Below are 20559 nucleotides of genomic sequence, written 5' to 3'. Positions count from 1 at the left end.
CAACATCTGTGTACAAGTTTTTGTGTTGACATAAGTTTTCAGCAACTTTGGGCAAAGACCATGAAGGAAGGGTGATTGCCAGATTGTATGGTGGGAATATGTTTAGTTTTGTAAGGAGTTGCCAAACTGTCTTCCAAAGTGGCTGTGCCGGTTTGCATCCGTCCCCCTCCTTCCTTCCACCCCCAGCAGTGAGTGAGAGCTCCTGATGCTCCACAGCCTTACCAGCAATGGGTGTTAGGAGCGTTCAGGACTTGGGCCAATCTGGTAGGTGTGTCATGTTGTTTTAATTTGCAATTCCCTAGTGACACATGATGTGGATCATCTTTTAATATGCTTATTTGTCATCTGTAGATCTTCCGTGAAGAAATATCTGGCAAAATCTTTGGCTCAGTTTTAAACTAGAATTCTGGGGGTACCTGGGTGGTTCAGTCAGTTAAGTGTCTGACTCTTGATTTGGGGCTCAGGTCATGATCTCATGTTTCCTGAAATTATTCCCATCTATGGCTCTGCACTGATGGTGTGGAGCCTGCTTGAGATTCTCTCTCTCCCTCTGTCTCTCTCTGCCCCCCCCAGCCCCTGCATGCACTCTCTCTTACTCTCAAAATAAGTAATAAATGAAGAAACAAACATAAAAAAATTTAAACCAGAATTCTGTACACTGAAAAACTATCTTTGAAAGGTAAAGGAGGGAAAAATGACTTTCTCAGACAAATAAAAATTTAAGAGAATTAGTTGCCAGTAGACCTGCCTGGCAAGGAATGTAAAAGATCTTTAGAGAGAAAGAAAATAACATAGGTCAGAAACTTGGATCTACAAAAATAAAAAAAGGGGCACCTGGGTGGCTCAATCAGTTAAGCTCTGACTTCAGCTTAGGTCATGGTTTTGTAGTTCATGAGTTTGAGCCCCATGTCAAGCTCTGTGCTGACAGCTCAGAGCCTAGAGCCTGCTTCGGATTTTATCCCTCCCTCTCTCTCTGTTCCTTCCCTGCTTGTGCTGTCTGTCTCTCTCTCAAAAATAAATAAAGATTTAAAAACAATTTTTAGGAGTGCCTGGGTGGCTCAGTCCATTAAGCGTCTGACTTTGGGTCACGTCATGATCTCACAGTTTGTGGGTTCGAGCCCCGCATCGGGCTCTGTGCTGACAGCTCAGAGCCTGGAGCCTGCTTCAGATTCTGTGTCCCCCTCTCTCTCTGCCTCTTCCCTGTTCCTGCTCTGTCTCTCTCTGTCTCAAAAATAAACAAAAATTTTTAAAAATTTCTTAAAAACAAAATTAAAGGAATAGGTGAAGGAAAACATATTTCTTATTTTATGAAGGGTGTAAGGTCTATACCTAAATTATTTTTTTATTTTACTTAATTATTTCTCTACATGTGGATGTCCCATTGTTCCAGCATCGTTTGTTGAAAAGAGTATCTTTGCTCCATAGTATTTTCTTTGCTCTTTGTCACAGATCCTTGATTATATTTATGTGGGCCTATTTCTGGCTCTTTATTCTGTTTCATTGACCTATTTGTCCACTCTTTTGCCAACACCATGTTGTCCTAATTACTGTAAATTTATATTAAGTTTTGAAATCAAGTAGTGTCACTTTTCCAACTTGGTTCTTCAAAATGGTGCTGGCCGAGTTGATAAAATGATAATATATTTAAAGTGTACAACATGATGATATAGTCTACATTGTGAAAGGATTCCCAGTTGATGGTGTTGTTGAGTTTTCCTATGTCCTTACTAATTTTCTGCCTGCTAGATTTGTCCATTTCTGATAAAGGGGTACTGAGGTCTCCAATTATGATTCACGCCAAGTGGATTCATCTATTTCTCCTTGCAGTTCTACCATTTTTTGCCTCATGTAGTTTGATACTCTATTGTCGGGTATATATATGTTAAGGGTTGAATGTCCTCTTGGAGAATTGCCCCTTTTGAAATAATTTAGCTCCATTTTTTTGCCGCTAATAACTTTCTTTGCTTTGAATTCTGCCCTGTCTGAAATTAATTTAGCTGTTCCTGCTTTCTTTTCTTTTTCTTTCTTTATTAGCATGGTATATTTTTCTCCATGTGTTTATTTTTAACCTTTATGTGTCTTTATATTTAAAGTAGGTTTCTTATAGACAAAAATAGTTAGGTTTTGTTTTTTTCATCCACTCTGACATCTTTATCCTGAAATCGCTGCATTTAGATCACTGATGTTCAAAGTGATTTATTGATGTATCTTGATCAGTATCTACCATATTTGCTACTATTTACATTTATTGCCCTTGTTCTTTGTTCCTATTTCTGTCTTCTACTCTCTTTTCTCCTTTTTGTGTTTTTTTATGTTTATTTATTTATTTGGGGAGTGGGGAAGTGACAGAGAAAGAGGGAGAAAGAGAGAAAGAGAGAGAGAGAGGGAGACAGAAAGAGAGAGAGAGAATCCCAAGCAGGCTCCATACTCTCAGTCTGGAGTCCCACAGGGGGCTCCATCTCACAAACCATGAGATCTTGACCTGAGCTGAAATCAAGAGTCAGATGATCAACCGACTGGGCCACCTAGGTGCCCCACTGCCCTTAGTAGTTTTAATTCACCTTTTTATTATGACTTCATTTTTCCTCCTTTGTTAGCATATCATTTATATATCTTTTTTTTTAAACTTCTTTTAATGGTTGCCCTAGAGTTTGCAAAATACATTTACAACTAATCCAAGCCCACTTTCAAAGAACACTATCTCTTCACAGGTAATGTGAACACCTTATATCCTAAGATAATCCTAATGCCTTTCTCTCATCCCTTATACCATTACTGTCATTTCATTTATATTTAAGCATATAAGCATATGATATCAACACACATTATTGAACACATCACTGTTATTTTGAACAAAGTATCTGTTAGATCAACTAAAATAAGAAAAATAAAACTTTTATTTTACCTTTACTTATACCTTCTTTGATGCTCTTTCTTTATATAGATCTGAGTTTCTGACCTATGTTATTTTCCTTTTCTCTAAAGAACTTCTTTTAACATTTTTTGCAAGGCAGGTCTATTAGCAACAAATTCTCTCAATATTTTGCTTGTCTGAGAAAGTCTTTTTTTCCTCCTTCCCTTTTGAAGGATAATTTTTCAGGGTACAGAATTCTAGGTTGGCATTTTTTTTCCTCTCTCTCTCAACACTTTAAATATTTCACTCCACTGTCATCTTGGCTGAATGGTCTCTGAGGAGATTTTGAATGTAGTTTTTATGTTTCTTTCTTTACAGTAAGGCATTTTTTTCCCCTTCTACACTGGCTTCTCTTTGGATTTTTTTCTTTATCTTTGATTTTCTGAAGTTTAAATATGATATGCCTATGTGTAGTGTTTTTTAGGGCATTTATCCTGCTTCTCTGAGGTTCTCAGATCTGTAGTTTGATGTCTGACATTAATTTGGAGGGAAATTCTTAATCATTATCATTTCTATTTTTTAATTAAGTTTATTTATTTATTTTGAAAGAGAGTGTGCAAGTGGGAGAGGAGCAGAGAGTGTGAGAATCCTGAGTAGGCTCTGCATGGCCAGCACAGAGCGCAGCAGGAAGCTCGAACTCAAGAATCATGAGCTTATGACATGAGCAGAAATCAGATGTTCCACCAACTGAGCTATCCAGGCACCTATCAGTCATTATCATTTCTAATATTCCTTCTGTTTCTTTCTTTTCTTCTCCTTTAATTATTTCAATGAGGCATATATTACATCTTTTATAGCTGTCCCACAGTCTTTCGATATTCTGCTCTGTTTTCTCAGTCTTCATTCTACCAGCTTTTTAGTTTTAGAAGTTTTTATTGATATATCCTCAATCTCAAAGATTCTTTCCTCAGTTGTGTGCAGTCTACTCATAAACTTATCAAAGGTAGTCTTCATTTCTATTACAGTGTTTTTAATCTCTAGCTTTTCTGTTTGGTTCTTTCTTAGGATTTCCATTTCTCTGCTTACAGGGCCAATCTGTTCTTATTTTACCCATTAAATCCCTTAGCATATTCGTCACAGATGTTCTAAATCCCTGATTTGATAATTTCAGCATTCCTGCCATGTCTGGTTCTGATGCTTGCTCCATCTCTTCAAACTGTTTTTTGCCTTTTGGTGTACCTTGACTTTTTTTTTTTAAATAGTTGGACATGATGTACCTGGTGAAAGGAACTGCTGTAAATAAGCCTTTAGTAATATAGTGATTAAGCGTAGGGGAGAGGCAGCATCCTATAGTCCTAGGATTAGGTCTCAGTCTTTTATTGAGCATATGTCTCTAGAGTGTGAACTTCACAAGTGTTTCTCAGGATTTTTTTTCTCCCTAGTTAAGTGGGACAAGATGGCTAGGCTGGGCTAGAGTTAGCTATTTCCCTTCCTCCAGGTCAGTTAGGCTCTGATAATACCCCAGCAGAATAGGGATTAGGCTGTGGTTAATTAGTTTCTCCTGAGGGCAGACATTGTTAAGAAGAACAGAATGCAGAATGCTCTGGCATTTCAAACTACTCTTTAGCCCTCCCCTCCCACCTGTCCCCCCTCCCCGCACCTCTTACCAGAAGTATGAGAGAATTTTCCCCCAATATTCACTGTGAGAACCTGGTTGAGGTCCTGGAGGCAAATGACACAAAAGCATGGAGGCTCCCTTATGAATGAGACTCTGGAGATTTCACGTCTCAGATTTGCTCACATTGAGTCCCCAGCAATTCATCAATGACTTTTCAAGTCTTCCTACCCTGGCACTGGTTACCCTGTCAGTTTCTGCTTGTGAGTCCTGGTCTGGTAAGCCAGGACACCCAACATTCTCTAGTCCATCTCTCCAGTCTTGGGGGCAGTGGTTTTCCCTGTGTCTTCTTCTCTTATGGATCCAGGAGGAATTGTTGGTTTTTCAGCATGTTCAGCTTTTCACTTGTTAGGATGCAGTAGCAACCTCCAAGCTCTGTACATGTAGAACTGGAGACCAGAAGTAGACAATTTTCAACAATTTAACATTTGGAAGTCACTGCCCCGACTTCTTGTGGGATTGAACATCTTTCATATATTCCTTTGAATTTAATCTTAAAAGATGACTCAGTGTTCAGCAGAGGGGAAAGCGAGAGCAAAAGCATAGATCTATTAACTGCATGGGGTCAGCATGTTTTAGAGGGACTGGAATTCCAGTCCCTCTAAAATGAGAGGGTGGCTTTAAGAAAAACAAGACCCCGAGAAGTAGATAGGCGGCAGGTGATAGAGGACCTACAATGCCAGTTATTTAGACTTTCTCCTATCCCATTATGGGGAGCCATTGAAAGATTTTAAGCAGGGCGGCAAAAGGCCAAATTCATTTTTAGGAAAAGTAATATTTTAGCTGCAAAAAAAAAAGTGAAATGAGGTGAAAATGTAGTGAGAAAAAGAGAAGAGCAAACTCAGAGAACTGTGGTGACTCCTGAGGGAGGGCAGTGGTCCTGGGCCCGGAGGTGAGGTGCGGGAGAGTAAGGGCAGGGAGGAGAGAGGGTAGAAAGACGGGAAGCGTGGCACCGCCGCCGTGCATTGTCTGTGACAATGGGGAAGCAGGAAACCAGAACACTGACAGTCAGCCTTCCATCGAGAGCAGTGGTACGTGGGAGGCCAGAGTGGCTCAATCAGCTGAGCATTGGACTCTTGATTTCTCCTCAGGTCATGATCCCAGGGTCACGGGATTGAGCCCCACATCCAGCTCTGTGCTGAGCATGGAGCATGGAGCCTGCCTAAGATTCTTTCTCCTTCTGCTCCTCTCCCACTTGTGCTCTCTCTCTTTCTCAAACAAAACATTTTAAAAAGAGTTTTGGTATGAATTATTGTCCAGAAAACTGCCGTAGCAAAAAAAAAAAATTATAGAACAGTTTCATCTAAACTAGTTAAGTCTAATCTCATTAATGTTTCTACAGAGATGAGCATTTAAAAGAAAATCAGGAAAAAATGCACATTCGCTTGAGAGAGAAGATATTGGTTGAGGCAGTAACAAATGAATCTGCAAGGAAAGATAAGAGAAAAAAAATTTTTTTAAGTGGATAAAGGAAAGAAAAAAGAGGAAGATGAAAATATGAATGGAAAACTGAGCACTTTAAATTATTTTTACATTTCTCTTTACATACATTAACATTATGCTTTGAAAATAATATATTGAAAATTAGAGCATTAATTCATCTAAGACAGTAGATTCTGAACTACATGTTTTATGCAATCTCAAAGTGACTGCTAACTGCTGCTAATGACTATTGTTACCTTCTCTTAAGAAGAATTTCCCCATGTAGCACTCTCTTAACCTCCTGATGTTATTTAATCAGAAAGGAAATCATTATCCCTATTTTATAGAATGCAATCCTGAGGCATGAATAGGTTACTTGTACATGTTACCAGTTAGATATTCAAATGTCTTCGCTATTTATTATTAGCCATTGCTGGGTTAATTTTCATGGGAGTTCTGAAATCCCCCAACATTCCAGCTCTCTTTCTTCTGAATTAAGTTCGCCCTCCTCAGAGTTTCTTTCCAGACACAGCACTTATTGCTGCTATTTCTTTAAATGTGCACACACCAATCCTTAGATAAATAATGATTTATCTTCAAATCAGTGGTACCTTTTTTTAAAAACACGTCTATAAAAACCATCTTTGGTTGAAGTGCTCTGTGTAAAAAGCAGAATGCTTTGCTATTATCATTTTCATAAAACCAGCCATGGAATAAACAAAATATTAACATAGAAGGAATCTTCGTGTCCCCACTCCAAATTCATATGCTAAATTCCGGATGTCCAAGATGATGGTATTAGGAAGTGGGGCCTTTGGGAGGCCCTTAGACTGTGATGAGACACCAAAGAGCTCCCTCACTCCTTCCATCAGGTGAGCATAGAGCCAGAAGGTGCAGGCTGTGAACAAGGAAGAGGGCCTCACTAGGAAGGCGACCATGCTGGTGGCTTGAACTTGGATTTTCAGCCTCCAGAACTGTAAAAAATAAATTTTTGTTGTTTATAAGCCACTCCGGTTTTGTGATAGCACCCTGAACAGATTAAAATTAGCACACAAATGAGGCACCTGGGTGGCTTAGTTGGTTGAGCATCAGACTTCAGCCCAGGTCATTAGCTTGCAGTTTCTGAATTCAAGCCTCACGTGGGGCTTTCTGCTGTCAGGCAGAGCCTGCTCCGGATCCTCTGACCCCTCTCTCTGCTCCTCCTCTGCTTGCACTCTCTCAAAATTGAATAAACATTTAAAAATAAAATAAAATAGGTACAAAGAAAAAAATCATTCATATTCCCACCACCTAGAACTCACCACTATTTTCATATTGGCATATTGCCCCTCCACATTTAAAAGAGAAAAATTAGTCTATTTTCATACTTACTATAAGAATTCCAGTAACAGAATTGCACACAGATAAAAGTTCAAAAACCACTTCAAATCTGACACCCAGAAATGACCTTTATTAGCTTAAAAAAAAAAGAGAGAGAGAAGATGGAGAGAAACTGAAGGAATTGTTGAGTTCCAAATAAACATTTCTCTAGCACAAGATATATTATTTCCTAAAGGATTCTAAATGCTCTAAAATATTAAAAGGCCATATTCAATATGCTTTGTTTAAAACCACATATTTTGATTATACATACTATTAATGAATCAATGATTCCCTGCTTTAATAGATGAGAACATCAGCATCCTCACACTCCCATCCATCTCTTCGTCCTTCCTTCCATTCAAAATAGTCACCTCCAATTTTATAATCACAAGTTTCATCAATTTTAGCAGGCACAGATAATGTATTAAAAAGTCCTTTGTCTATATGACTGTCATTCTCAAACATGGAAGCAGTTGCTCCCGAAAACTCTGCCCCCACTATCAATTCTTAACCAAAAAACGTCTATACAGCTCTGTGTCAAAGGCTCTAGATTTCCTTCCCCCTACCCCCAACTCTCTAAAAGGACCCAAGAGAAAAACAAGTGAGATGTGAGAAAATGCTTTGAGAACGAACAATGCCAGAATCTTACTTAGCTTGTGGGGAGAGAGAAAGAGGATGTGAACACTGATGCATTAATAATTTTGACTCTCTAACCTTTTAGAACACTGGAATTCTCTGGAATAACAGATGTGAACAGAACTCAGATGATACAACTGACTTCTGAGAATTTACTGAGAAAGCCGGGGCAGGAATTCCAAGGAGGAAACGGTCAAAAGGCAAGGAGTGACGGGAATGGCATCTTTCCCAGTGTTTGGGAGACCGGCAGAGGGGCCGTACCCCCATCTCAGAGGAGTGCAGCCAGTATCTACTCATCTCCCGGCTTCCTACCCATTTAAACAGAAAGCTCAGTATTCAGAACTAAACATCTGGCTTGACAGCAGGGAACATTCAGTTAATGGTAGTTCAGAGGAATTGCTGTGTTTGCAGCTGTTTCTTCTTGATAAAATAATTGTTGTTTCAAATGGGAAATTAGTATGTAGAATCTGAACGGAATGAAAAAGTGGGGTCTTATCACAGCTTGAGTTAGTAGTATATAAATAGGTTTTGGGAAAGGAAGGTAGAACATTAAAAAGTGAGATCATTATAAATGGTGGATAAACACTGTCTCAAAGAGCAAAAGAGAACAATGACAGGAAAACATGCCATGTGACTGAAGAGGCACAGGTCACACGTCAAACCAATGACTACACATATTTTTAAACCCTATTTCTTGGAAAACACATACACTTAAGAAATGGTATTTGGTAACTGCTTTGCCCAGAAGGAAAGCTCAGTGATTCCTGGAAGGCACAGGAAAGTTGGTAGGAACAGTTATGTGTATGATTTAAAAGTATTTCAAAGGTCTTGTGCCAAGCGTTGAACTATAATTTGTCTGCAATCGACTATTAGTTGAAGAAAAGATAACAGAGTGACTCTTTTTTTTTTTTTTTGGCTTTATTTGCAAAGAGCAGTTGAGAGAGGACAGGTGACTAAGTCCTAGAGAAAGGAGGGGAACTGGGGAACCTGAAAAAGAACAGCAAATGAAATTGAATTAAAGAAACAGAGCCTGGGAAAGAGATTTCAGAACATGCTGCGAGACCTGGTTTTCTCTTTCTATGATACCTGGCAGTGGTAAAGACCCTAAGCGGCCTCTATGTAAAACATTCATAGGTCCTATGTTTTAGGCATAGCCAACAGAACAGGACGGATTGACTAAGTGTGGGGTAGCAAGAATTTTAGAACCTGGAAAACCCAGACATATAGCCCGGGGAATAGTATAAACTCTTCCCAGGCCCAGCTGTGGCACTGTTTGCAGGGAGACCCTAATTCTCCTTAGGGTGCTTTATCAAGGCCATATTAGTCCCAGAGAATTCTTTATGTTGTGTCTCCACCTTGGCACATCACAAACAGGATCAGAAAGAAGTCATCAGAAGGTCTTGCTCACTCCAATGGATCTTTTGTTTACACTGCTTGCATTTCTTTGACTTGTGATAAAATTTATGATAGAACAAATCATGGTATGTAGATTTACTTTTTATCATTCTATTCCCAAACTTGATCTCATCAGACTTGGTCCTGAGACCCCTAAAACCTTGTTCGTATTTTTAACTTGTGATCATGTAGATTCAAAATACTATCCACTCCTGTTTTCATTTGTTAACAGGACTGTTTTTACCCTATTTTTTCCATATTCTGTTGGGTTTCTTGAGATTGCCTTTTTTTCCCCTCAGTGCCCAAATTGAAGGAATTATAGGGCTTGGCCTTTGAAAACTGGGACCATTTGTAGCTATTTTCTCTCACTGCAGCTGAAAAGAAAAGCCAATAGCATTTTGCATCATAAAACTATCCTTGCAGAAGTTATTTCCATCAAAAGAATCTTCTTTTTCTTAAAGGGCCAGAAAGTAAATATTTGAGACTTGTGGTCTTTGTTGCAACTACTTTATTTTGCTATTGTAGCGTGAAAGGAGCCAAATGAATGGGTATAGTTGTGTTCCAATAAAACTTTACTTACGGCTAGCTCAGAGCCTGGAGTCTGTTCCAGATTCTGTGTCTCCCTCTCTCTCTGACCCTTCTCTGCTCATGCTCTCTCTCTCTCTCTCTTTCTCAAAAATAAATAAGTAAAAAACATCAAAAAACTTTATTTACAAATCAGGAGGTTAGACTGGGCAGTAGTGTGCTGATCCCATTAGCTGCCAACTCTTTTAGACATCTGGACTCCAGAGATTTTTGCTATGGCCTGTGAAAGTAATCTTTAATCCTTGAAAGGTTATAAATTGGTTGTCTTACTTAATAATGTGTTGCCTAGTAATAAATACTTAAGTTGATATCCCTGTTTTCCAGAAGACATAAATACTTGTGAATTTTCTCTGTTGAACAGAAGAGGATTATTGGGTTTCTCTCTTCTCCCTCATGCATGAAGGTAAAAGAAAATGATTATGTTATAGGTTAGGTTCTCTAGAAGCCAATGATGAGGTAGAGCTTTGGGAGCAAGATGTTTCATTAGGATCAATACTTGTGAAAAGTAGGGAAGGAAACAGTACTGAGCAGAGAGACAAGTAGAACTACTATGCAGGTCCAAAAACTTTGTTCAACATGACATGGAATCCTGGAAGAATAGTACACCAAATGGCCAAGACTATAGCCCTACCTTGCTCAATCACCAGATGCAGACTGCCCTAAGAAGAGAAAGGCTTCAGGCAAAGCAGCTCTCTGGAAAAAACGCAAAGCTAGAAGCTGTGTGCTGGCTACCCTCCCGACTGCTTAGGCATCAAGTCCTTTCTTGAAGGGGGTCTGGACAGAGAATTCTTTATACTTACCAGAGACAGCTAGTTTTTTTTTTTTTTAATATTTATTTATTTAGCTAATATCTACACCCAAAATGGGGCTCAAACTAATGACCCCAAGATTAAGAGTTGCATGTTCCTTCNTTTTTTTTTTTTTTTTATTTAAACAAAAAAGACGTCTGAGAATGTATCTCATATGTTAACACAAGTGATGGAGCAAGAACAGCCATAGAGCCATTGAGCATGTTAGCTTCATCCTTTTGATTATGTTTTCACTCTTTATATGTAGAAATATCCCTTTTCCTGTTTGAGAGAAGAATGTAGGACACAAATATCATGATGAAGAAATATCTGGGCTTCTTTTTTTTTTTTTCTCCTTTATTTCTTCACTAACCTGCCCTAACTAGTTATCATTCACCTTCTGTTCTGTCTTCTTCCATTCTACCGCTACCTTCTGGTTTCTTCATCCTTCATTCACTAACCCTTAAATTCTACCCAAGGTTGTTGAATAGCTTCATATATAAAGCAATACCTAGGGCTTGTAACGGTAGACAATTTCACATACCACATTCAACATTGTTTTATTGTTTTTGAACAGTATGTACAATGCTGCTATGAATATTCACGTACAATTTTTGTGTGAATATATGTTTTCAACAACTGTGGTTATGTATCTATGAATGGAATTGCTGGGTTATATGGTAACTCCATGTTTAGTCCTTTGAAGACCTGCCAAAATGTTTTCTTACGTGGCTGTATCATTTTATATTCCTACCAGCAATGTATGAGGGTTCCAATATCTCCATGTCCTTGTCAATACCTGTTACTGTCCATCTTTTTTCTTATAGTTATCCTAATGGATTTGAAGTATCTCACTGTGGTTTTGATTTGCATTTCCCTATTTACTTGATGAGCATCATTTCATGCCATATTTCTTTTGCTGTATCTTTTTTGAGTTATTTTCTTAGTGGCTGCCCACTAAGACACTCATGGTAGTAAATGATAATTGGTGTCTTAACTTGTAACAAGCGAATTTGGATCAATAGCAACTTAATTTCAGGAATAAACAAAAACTTTGCTTCAATATAGCTCCATTCTCTTCCTCCTCTTTTATGTTATTTTGTCTTAGGGATTACATGTTTATGCATTCTAAACATATAAACACAATCTTATAATTATTGCTATATGCAACTGACCTTTAATTCAAATAGGAGAAGGAAAGCATTATAAACACAAATACATGTTTATGATCTTTTATATTCACCTATAGTTAATTTTACTGGTGCTCTTTATTTCTTCAGGTGAATTCAACTTACCGTCTAGTATCCTTTCATTTCAGCTTGGATTCCCTTTAGGACAAGCCTGCTGATGTGATATTTGCTGTTTTGTTCTTCCTTTTTTTTTTTAATTGGGAATTCTGAATTTCTCCTCATTTTTGAAGAACAATTTTGTTGGATATAAAATTCTTGATTGACAGTCTTTTTCTTTCAGCACTTTGAATAGGTCATCTCACTGCCTTCTGGCCTCCATAGTTTCTGATGAGAAGTCTCATTAAATTTTATTGAGTAGCCTTTGTACTTGTGAGTCATTTTTATCTTGCTGCTTTCAGGATTCTCTCTTTATCTTTGGACATTTTCTCTGTAATATGTCTAGATTTGGATCTTTTTGAGTTTATCCTTTGTTTTACATCTTGGATGTGTAGATTAATGATTTTCATTAAATTTGATTAATTTTGGAATATTATTTCCTTATGTTTCTTTTGTTTTTTCCTCTCTTTCTGGGACTTTTATAATGCATGTGTTGGTTTGCTTTATGATGTTCTGAAGGTCTCTTAGAGTCTGTTCATTTTAGGTGGTGCCTGGCTGACTCATTTAGAAAAGCATGTGGCTCTTGATCTCTGGGTCGTGAGTTCAAACCTCACATTGGGCATAGAGATTACTTGATAGATAGATAGATAGATAGATAAACTTAAAAAAAAAGGAATCTGGACATTTTCCTTCATTCTTTTTTCTTTGTATTCCTCAGACCAGATAATCTCAGCTGAATGATTCATTCCTTTCAACTCACTGATTCATTCTTCTGCTAGCTCAAATCTTTTGAATCCCTTGAGCATGACTAATAAAATTTATTTCATTAAAAAATATTGATATATATTACCATGTTAGCAGTGAATACTAAATTTTTTCATATTGCCCTGAAATATTTACCAAAAAAACACGATTATATTTTAGGCCAAAAAAGAAAATATTGCAATTTAATTTATGTAATTTATATTGGCTACGTTCTCAGATCACAAAATGCAGTAAAAGTTAACCACTTCAAAATTAAAGAATACTCTCCTAAGTAACTTTTGTATCCAAAAAAATAAAACTAAAATGGAAGTTAAAGATCAATGGAACATTAATGATAATGAGAATACTACACTTAAAACACATGGTAGTGGTTCCTATATTTAGAGGCAAGTTAGTAGGTACAAATGATTTTATCATTAAAAAATTTTTAAAGAAACTAAACATCCATCTCAAATCTAGGAACATAAATGCAAAATAAACTTTAAAAATAGAATTAATAGGGGTATCTCAGTGGTTTAATCAGTTAAACATCCAACTCTTGATTTTGGCTCAGGTCATGATGTCATGTTCATGGTTCAAGCCCCACATCAGGCTCTGCGCTGACAGCACAAAGTATGCTTAAAATTCTCTCTCTCTCTCTCAAAATAAATAAATGTAAAACATAGAATTAATAAAAATTATGGGTATTAGTAAATTAAAAAAGAAAAACAATTTATAAATCCCAAAATGTGCTCTTTAGAAATTATATTTTGTGTTTTTGTTCTTTGAGACCAAAGGACTAATAAAATTGGAATATTTTGGTCAGTGGCTCTTTCATAGATTAACTAGGCCGTATAGGGCCTTACATAGGCGACACTACTATGATTGCTCTCCTTAATGTACTATTGTTTAATATTTAATAGTTTCTACTTGGTAATATTTTTATTTCATTCACACATACGTTGTTTGAATAATCCATACAGCATCGGGATGCCTGTATTTTCAGCCATCCCTAGGCTAGCCATCCCTAGCCATGCCTGTGTTTTTAAGCAATTTTATAGTAGCATGAATTAAATTTTGCCGAGAAAGAATTACTGTTTGACAAAAAAAAAAATCATAAATATGCTTCTCACTGTAACTGAGATTTCTGGATGTTGGACTCTGCAAGACTAACTGAACACTTGGACAACTTAAACCACAAGAGAATTCAACCAACCAGGGTGCAGTGGACTATAATCACACACTAGAGTAACTGGTGCCTCAGGGAAATTGTTGAAATGAGAAAACCTTTTGACATATTGCTGAGCAGTTTCTGCATTCTTGGTCAGTGGAATTTGTCCTTGACCCTAGAATCTCTTTTCTCTTTGTTCTTAGTGTGGCTACTGTGGTGATTTTACACAATTATTTTGTTGGAAACAAATACCCTGCTATTGTTCTAATGGATATCCTGAACCAAATGTAGATGTGTCTGACTGAAATATTAAATTTTGTTTAGCAATCTAAATTGTGTTAGGTCTTTCTAAAATGATACCACTGCATACTTAGGGGAGGAAATCTTTCTACTAGTTCAAAAATAATTTGTTAAAATTTTTTTTTTTTGTTTTAGAGAGAAAGAGTGAGTGACAGAGAAGGGCAGAGGGAAAGAGAGAGAGAATCTTAAGCAGGTTCCATGTTCAGTGCAGAGCCCGAAACAGAGCTCCATCCCACGACCTTGGGATCATGACCTGAGCTGAAATCAAGAATCAAGATGCTCAACCAACTAAGCCATCCTGATGCCCCCCAAATAATTATTTTTGAAAGATGAGTGCCTTTTTATTCAGTTATTTTCTCACATAAAATCATGAGACTAGAGGGGACACATAGATCTAATTTCTCCCTCTCTGCATACTGAAATACAGTGACGTAAAACTGCCCTGGATTTTCACAGCCTACCGAGTACTGGGTAGTTAATGTCTCCCAGGTGATGCCATTTATAACTGAAAGAGGCTGGGTTTGGAAAGCACTCTGTCAACTACTCACTTACTTTGCATAGGTAATGGAGGCCAAAGGATCTCTGAGGGGGAGGGTGGGGAAATTTCTGCTGAAGAAAATGGTAGTCCCGTTGTCAATTTTCTGGAGTAAAGATAAGGATGAGCTTGAATTCGGAGAAGAGAGTACAATGGAATGGTTGACTGACTCTAGGACCAGAATCTAAATTTCCATTTTATATTTTTCTTTCATATGCTACAATTCTCTTTTAATATTTTTGAGCCTTCGGTAAAATTTTAAGTGTTAGAGTCCAGTATTATCTGTGCTGTGGGGGCATAGGAATAGGCTTGTGTACGTAACTGAAACAAAATAGTGTAGGGATGTAAGTTTTCCCCATTCTGCTCTCTCCTGCGAAGTCAGCATGATGGTAGATGTCAGAAAATTGAATGGACATCCTGGCTGAGTAGAGAGTATTCGTCCCAGGCCAGGCAATAGCTGAATGTTGGACACTGCTGCCAACATGAGACAGCTCTTCCACCAATATTCCAAAGGGAGGAAATTGGTTAGGTGATTAGGCATATTTGGGTTTTTTTTAATGTTTTTTATTTATTTCTGAGAGAGAGAGAGAGAGAAACAGCATGAGCAGGGGAGGGTCAGAGAAAGAGGGAGATACAGAATCTCAAACAGCCTACAGGCTCTGAGCTAGATGTCAGCACAGAGCCCGAGGCAGGGCTTGAACCCACGGACCGCGAGATCATGACCTGAGCCAAAGTCAGTCGCTTAACTGACTGAGCCACTCAGGTGCCCCTGATCAGAAATATTCTGATATTTTATAGATGGCACTATCTGGTTAGGAGATATTTTTGTTAAGTATGTCAGTCACATGGAGTCCTTCATGCCAGCTAGAATATTTTAGCAATTAAATTGTAGCTTATGGCATGTTATTGTAAGCATAGAAAATTCAGTTGAAGAAATAAATTACCCATGGTTAATAATTAATCATAAAATATTATAAAATATAGGATTATAATCTTCTTAAAAATGTCTAGCATCGAGAAGAATATGATAAGAAAGGAAAATTGAACTTATACCAAAAGAAAACCAGATTCAAAATAAATGCAGCCTGCTTTCCATACGATGTTTTCCCTCTAATCTTTGATAAGATTGGAAGATTGGAAGAACATGTTGACTGTCAAGACATGGAGTCAAAAATATTTATATATTAAGAACAGATGTTTGGCATTTCTTGGTTTATGGGCAAAAGGAACAAATTCCTCCTGTTTTCTGGGAAAATTCTAGAGCATTCAAGATAACCTTGAATTGTTAATCACAGTGTTTTCTGTGATTTTTTTTTTTTTGGTGCATTAGGATTCCTATTATGGTGGTTAGTAGTCTTCAACCCATGCTGAGGGGATTATTTGCTTACTGTAGCAAATAGCACTGCAGGAAACTTAGGTTGATTTACAAAGTACTATAGTTCTTTAAAGGCACAAATATTCAGACCATCTGATTGGAGATGGGTAGTAAAGAGGGAAGCACACACACATATATTTGTTTTCAGCATCAATTTTGTCCCAAGAATGATGTAGTTCATTGAAGTGAACTGATTTCTACGTATATATAAAATACTTGCAGTGAAATTAGTCAGGAAAAGACATATATCATATAATTTCACTCACATGTGAAATTTAAGAAAAAAAAAAAGAACAAAGATAAAAAGAGACAAAAAAAATCCCCAGGCTCTTAAATACAGAGAACAAACTGATAGTTGCAAGAGAGGAGGTGGGTGGGAAGAATGGGGGAAATAGGTGAAGGGGATTAGAGTACGTTCATCTAGATGACCACTGAGGAATATAAATTGTTGAATCAGGGGCGCCTGGGTGGCTTAGTCGGTTAAGCATCCGACTTTCGCTTAGGTCATGATTTCGTGGTTCATGGGTTCGAGCCCCGTGTCGGGCTCTGTGCTAACTGCCAGCTCAGAGCCTGGAGCCTGTTTCAGTCTGTGACTCCCTCTCTCTCTGACCCTCCCCTGCTCACGCTGTCTCTCTCTCTCACTCTCTCCTAGAAATAAATAAAACATTAAAAAAAATAAATTGTTGAATCATTACATTGTACACTTGGAACTAATATGATACTGTATGTTAATTATACTGCATAAAAAATCAGATAGGAANTGACCCTCCCCTGCTCACGCTGTCTCTCTCTCTCTCTCTCCTAGAAATAAATAAAACATTAAAAAAATAAATTGTTGAATCATTACATTGTACACTTGAAACTAATATAATACTGTATGTTAATTATACTGCATAAAAAATCAGATACGAGAAACAGAGAGTGAGAGAAAAAATAAGAAACTATTATTAGGAAGTGGTACGTGGTTTTAGATTGGAGTTTGCCTGAAAATAGACCTTTCAGACATGCAGATCATAATAGATTATAAGTAAACACCAAAAGATAAAGTTTCTGCTAGTTTTGATGTTTGCAGATTCTATTTTGATAGGTAGACTATTGCAGGTTGTTTGGACACAATTATGAATTTTACATGCATCACAACAAATTACATGCATACTTATACTATACAGATGTTTTAGTATACATGCCACTGAAGTGACCATTATATATGTATATATACACATATATTTTAATGACCTAGGACAGGGGTTAGCAAACTATGGCCTGAAGACCAGATTATACCATTTCTAATTATTTACATATTATCTACCTCCTTGGAGTTAGTCAGACTACTAAGTTTGAGGTCACAGTCCCCAAGACTGCTATTACTTTTGACACCATTGCACGTTAGGAAAATTCCCAAAACCACTTTCAGGTTTGATAATTCACTAGAAGGATTAATAGAACTCACTGAAAGTTGTACTCATGATTATGGATTATTACAGGGAAATGATACAGAATAAAATCAACCAAAGGAAGAGACACACAGAATACACTTGGCGAAGGTTCCAAATGCAAACTTTTTGTTGTCCTCTCCCACAGAGTAATGACCCATTAATCTGTGATAAATGATGTTTGACAGTGTGTATAGATTATTACCAATCAGGGAAGATCACCTGAGCTTTGGTGTCCAGAGTTTTATTGGATATTCATTCCTTAGGAACAATTGACTGATTGCCCACATAGTTTAACTCTGTCTCCAGATCACCTGACACCATGTGACTGAGAGCCCTCATTCTAAATTCCACAGTTGGTCTTTTGGTGTAGCCAGCTTGCACTCTCAACAAAGATGCTCCTATTAGTTATGGCATAGTTCACCTAAATGCTAGGAGCATTTTTGTACCTGTAGATCAAAAATATGTTACAAATTTTAAATACAATTAATGTCAGTGTCAGTGTTTAGTCCTAAGACGTTCATGGGCAAATTATATCAGGAAGAAAAAGAATAATATGTAGGGGATCTTCTTGAAGAGGTTGGATTCAAACCTATGAATGTTGTTTTGTTTGTTTTGCACTGAGTGTGGTGACAGAATTTTCAGAAAGAGCCAGTGGTAAGGGGGTTACTCTATCATCAATAAACTTTTACTGAGGGTGTCTTTTCAGCAAGGTAAGTGTTAGGCACACAGTTTTCTAATCTTTCACGAATCTGTTTCAGATCATGAGAGAGAAAAAAGGGGTTAATAGTCTAAAGCACAGTTTAANAAATTATATCAGGAAGAAAAAGAATAATATGTAGGGGATCTTCTTGTTAGGGTTGGATTCAAACCTATGAATGTTGTTTTGTTTGTTTTGCACTGAGTGTGGTGACAGAATTTTCAGAAAGAGCCAGTGGTAAGGGGGTTACTCTATCATCAATAAACTTTTACTGAGGGTGTCTTTTCAGCAAGGTAAGTGTTAGGCACACAGTTTTCTAATCTTTCACGAATCTGTTTCAGATCATGAGAGAGAAAAAAAGGGGTTAATAGTCTAAAGCACAGATTCATTTGATTCAGGCTAGTTTATTCTAGTCTGTCATGTCAATTATCTCAATTCTAAGCCCTGTAAAGATTTTGAGGGTTTTTTAAATAAAATTAATGTTTATTTATTTTTGAGAGGGAGAGAGATGGAGCATGAGTGGAGGAGGGGTAGAGAGAGAGGGAGGCACAGAATCCGAAGCAGGCTCCAGGCTCTGAGCTGTCAGCACAGAGCCCAACACAGGCTTGATCTCACAGACTGTGAGATCATGACCTAAGCCAAAGTCGGACGCTTAACCAACTTAGCCACCCCAGTGCCCCGATTTTGAGTTTTTCACATATATCATTTAAGTCAAACTAAGCCATATTCTTTCTCCTAAACTTATTTTTAAATTATAAAGGTAATGGATGGCCATTAAAGAAATGAAAAGTAAAATAAAATAAGAGTCCATTGTTTCATTCATCTTCTGATTTTAGGTTTTAAACATAAAGTTGTATTTCTACTTTTTAAAAAAGATTTTATTTTATTTTACTTTTTTAAAGTAATCTCTACGCCCAGTGTGGGGCTCAAACTTACAACCCTGAGATCAGGAGTCACATGCTTTATGTACTGAGCCAGCCAGACCCCCATACTTCTTTACACTCTAGATAGACTGCCTCTTTCCATTCATATATGCTTATTTTTTCATGTTATGTTATTATACATTTTAAAAAGACACTACTTAATGGTTATATACTAATCATTGCATGGATTTAGTTTGGTGATTTACTCATTGGGCTTTAGTTTTCTATATTTTCTTAATTAATGTTTGTGTTTCTTTGTTTGATGGGGCAAAGCACCAGAATACTACTCCAAAATCCTTTTTTCAAATTTATACAAACTGATAGGCCATTCCAGAACCTTCCTTCTAACAGATGTCAGTTGCTTGTATGATAAAACACATGCAGATTATATATGAATGAAATGTAAAAATCAAGTCATATAAGTTTTTTTATTATAATTTTCTTTACCTTAACAAATACTATGACGTATTTAATACTATGTCTCATTTATATATTTAATGGAGTCAAGTTTCCAGAAATTTCACAAGTGAAGGAACTTCACTTGTCTAGTAAGGATGAGTGAAGTTTGTCTCTGTCAGTATGGTTTGTTTTGAGATGTGCTCACTGGGTTAAAGGATTAGCTCTTCATGATTCTGCAAACTAGAAGGCATAAACTATGGTTTTTAAAAAACATTTAAAATGTTTATTTATTTATTTTGAGAAACAGAAAGAGAACAAGCAGGGGAGGGGCAGAGAGAGGGAGAAAGAGAATCTGAACTAGGTTCAGTGGCATCAGCATTGAGACCGATGTGGAGCTCAATGTCACCGTGAGATCTGAGAACTGTGAAATCATGACCTGACCCCAAATCAAGAGTCAAATGCTGAACCGACTAAGCCACCCAGAAGCCCCTGAGATGTGGTTTGAATTTCAATCTGCCTCCTAGCTGGTTGCCTTGATACCTCCACCATCTCCACTTGATGTTACGATTTTTCTCTATAGGTTCTGTCATGATCTCTCTCTTCTTCCATCCAGAAATATGTGATATTACCCCCCTGCTGCTCAGCCTTACCCTTTCTCTATAATCTCTCAATATTCACAAAGTTATTGTTTCTGAAGCGACGAATTTCTTTCCTCATAAGAGGCAGAGATATCTGTTTTTATTTTTTATTTATTTTTTTAAATAGTTTATTCTCACGTTGGTTTCCATATAACACCCAGTGCTCATCCCAGCAAGTGCCCTCCTCCATGCCCATCCCCCATTTCCCCTCTCCCCACCCCCCCATCCACTCTCAGTTTGTTCTTAGTATTTAAGAGTCTCTTGTGGTTTTTCTCCCTCCCTTCCTTAACTATTTTTCCCTCTTCCCACTCCTATGGTCCCCTGTTAAGTTTCTCCTG

The sequence above is a fragment of the Crocuta crocuta genome, unplaced genomic scaffold, assembly GCF_008692635.1.
Source record: "Crocuta crocuta isolate KB4526 unplaced genomic scaffold, BGI_CrCroc_1.0 scaffold162, whole genome shotgun sequence".
Taxonomy (NCBI): Eukaryota; Metazoa; Chordata; class Mammalia; order Carnivora; family Hyaenidae; genus Crocuta; species Crocuta crocuta.
The sequence above is the reverse complement of the archived record's forward strand: the minus strand, read 5'-3'. Positions refer to the sequence as shown.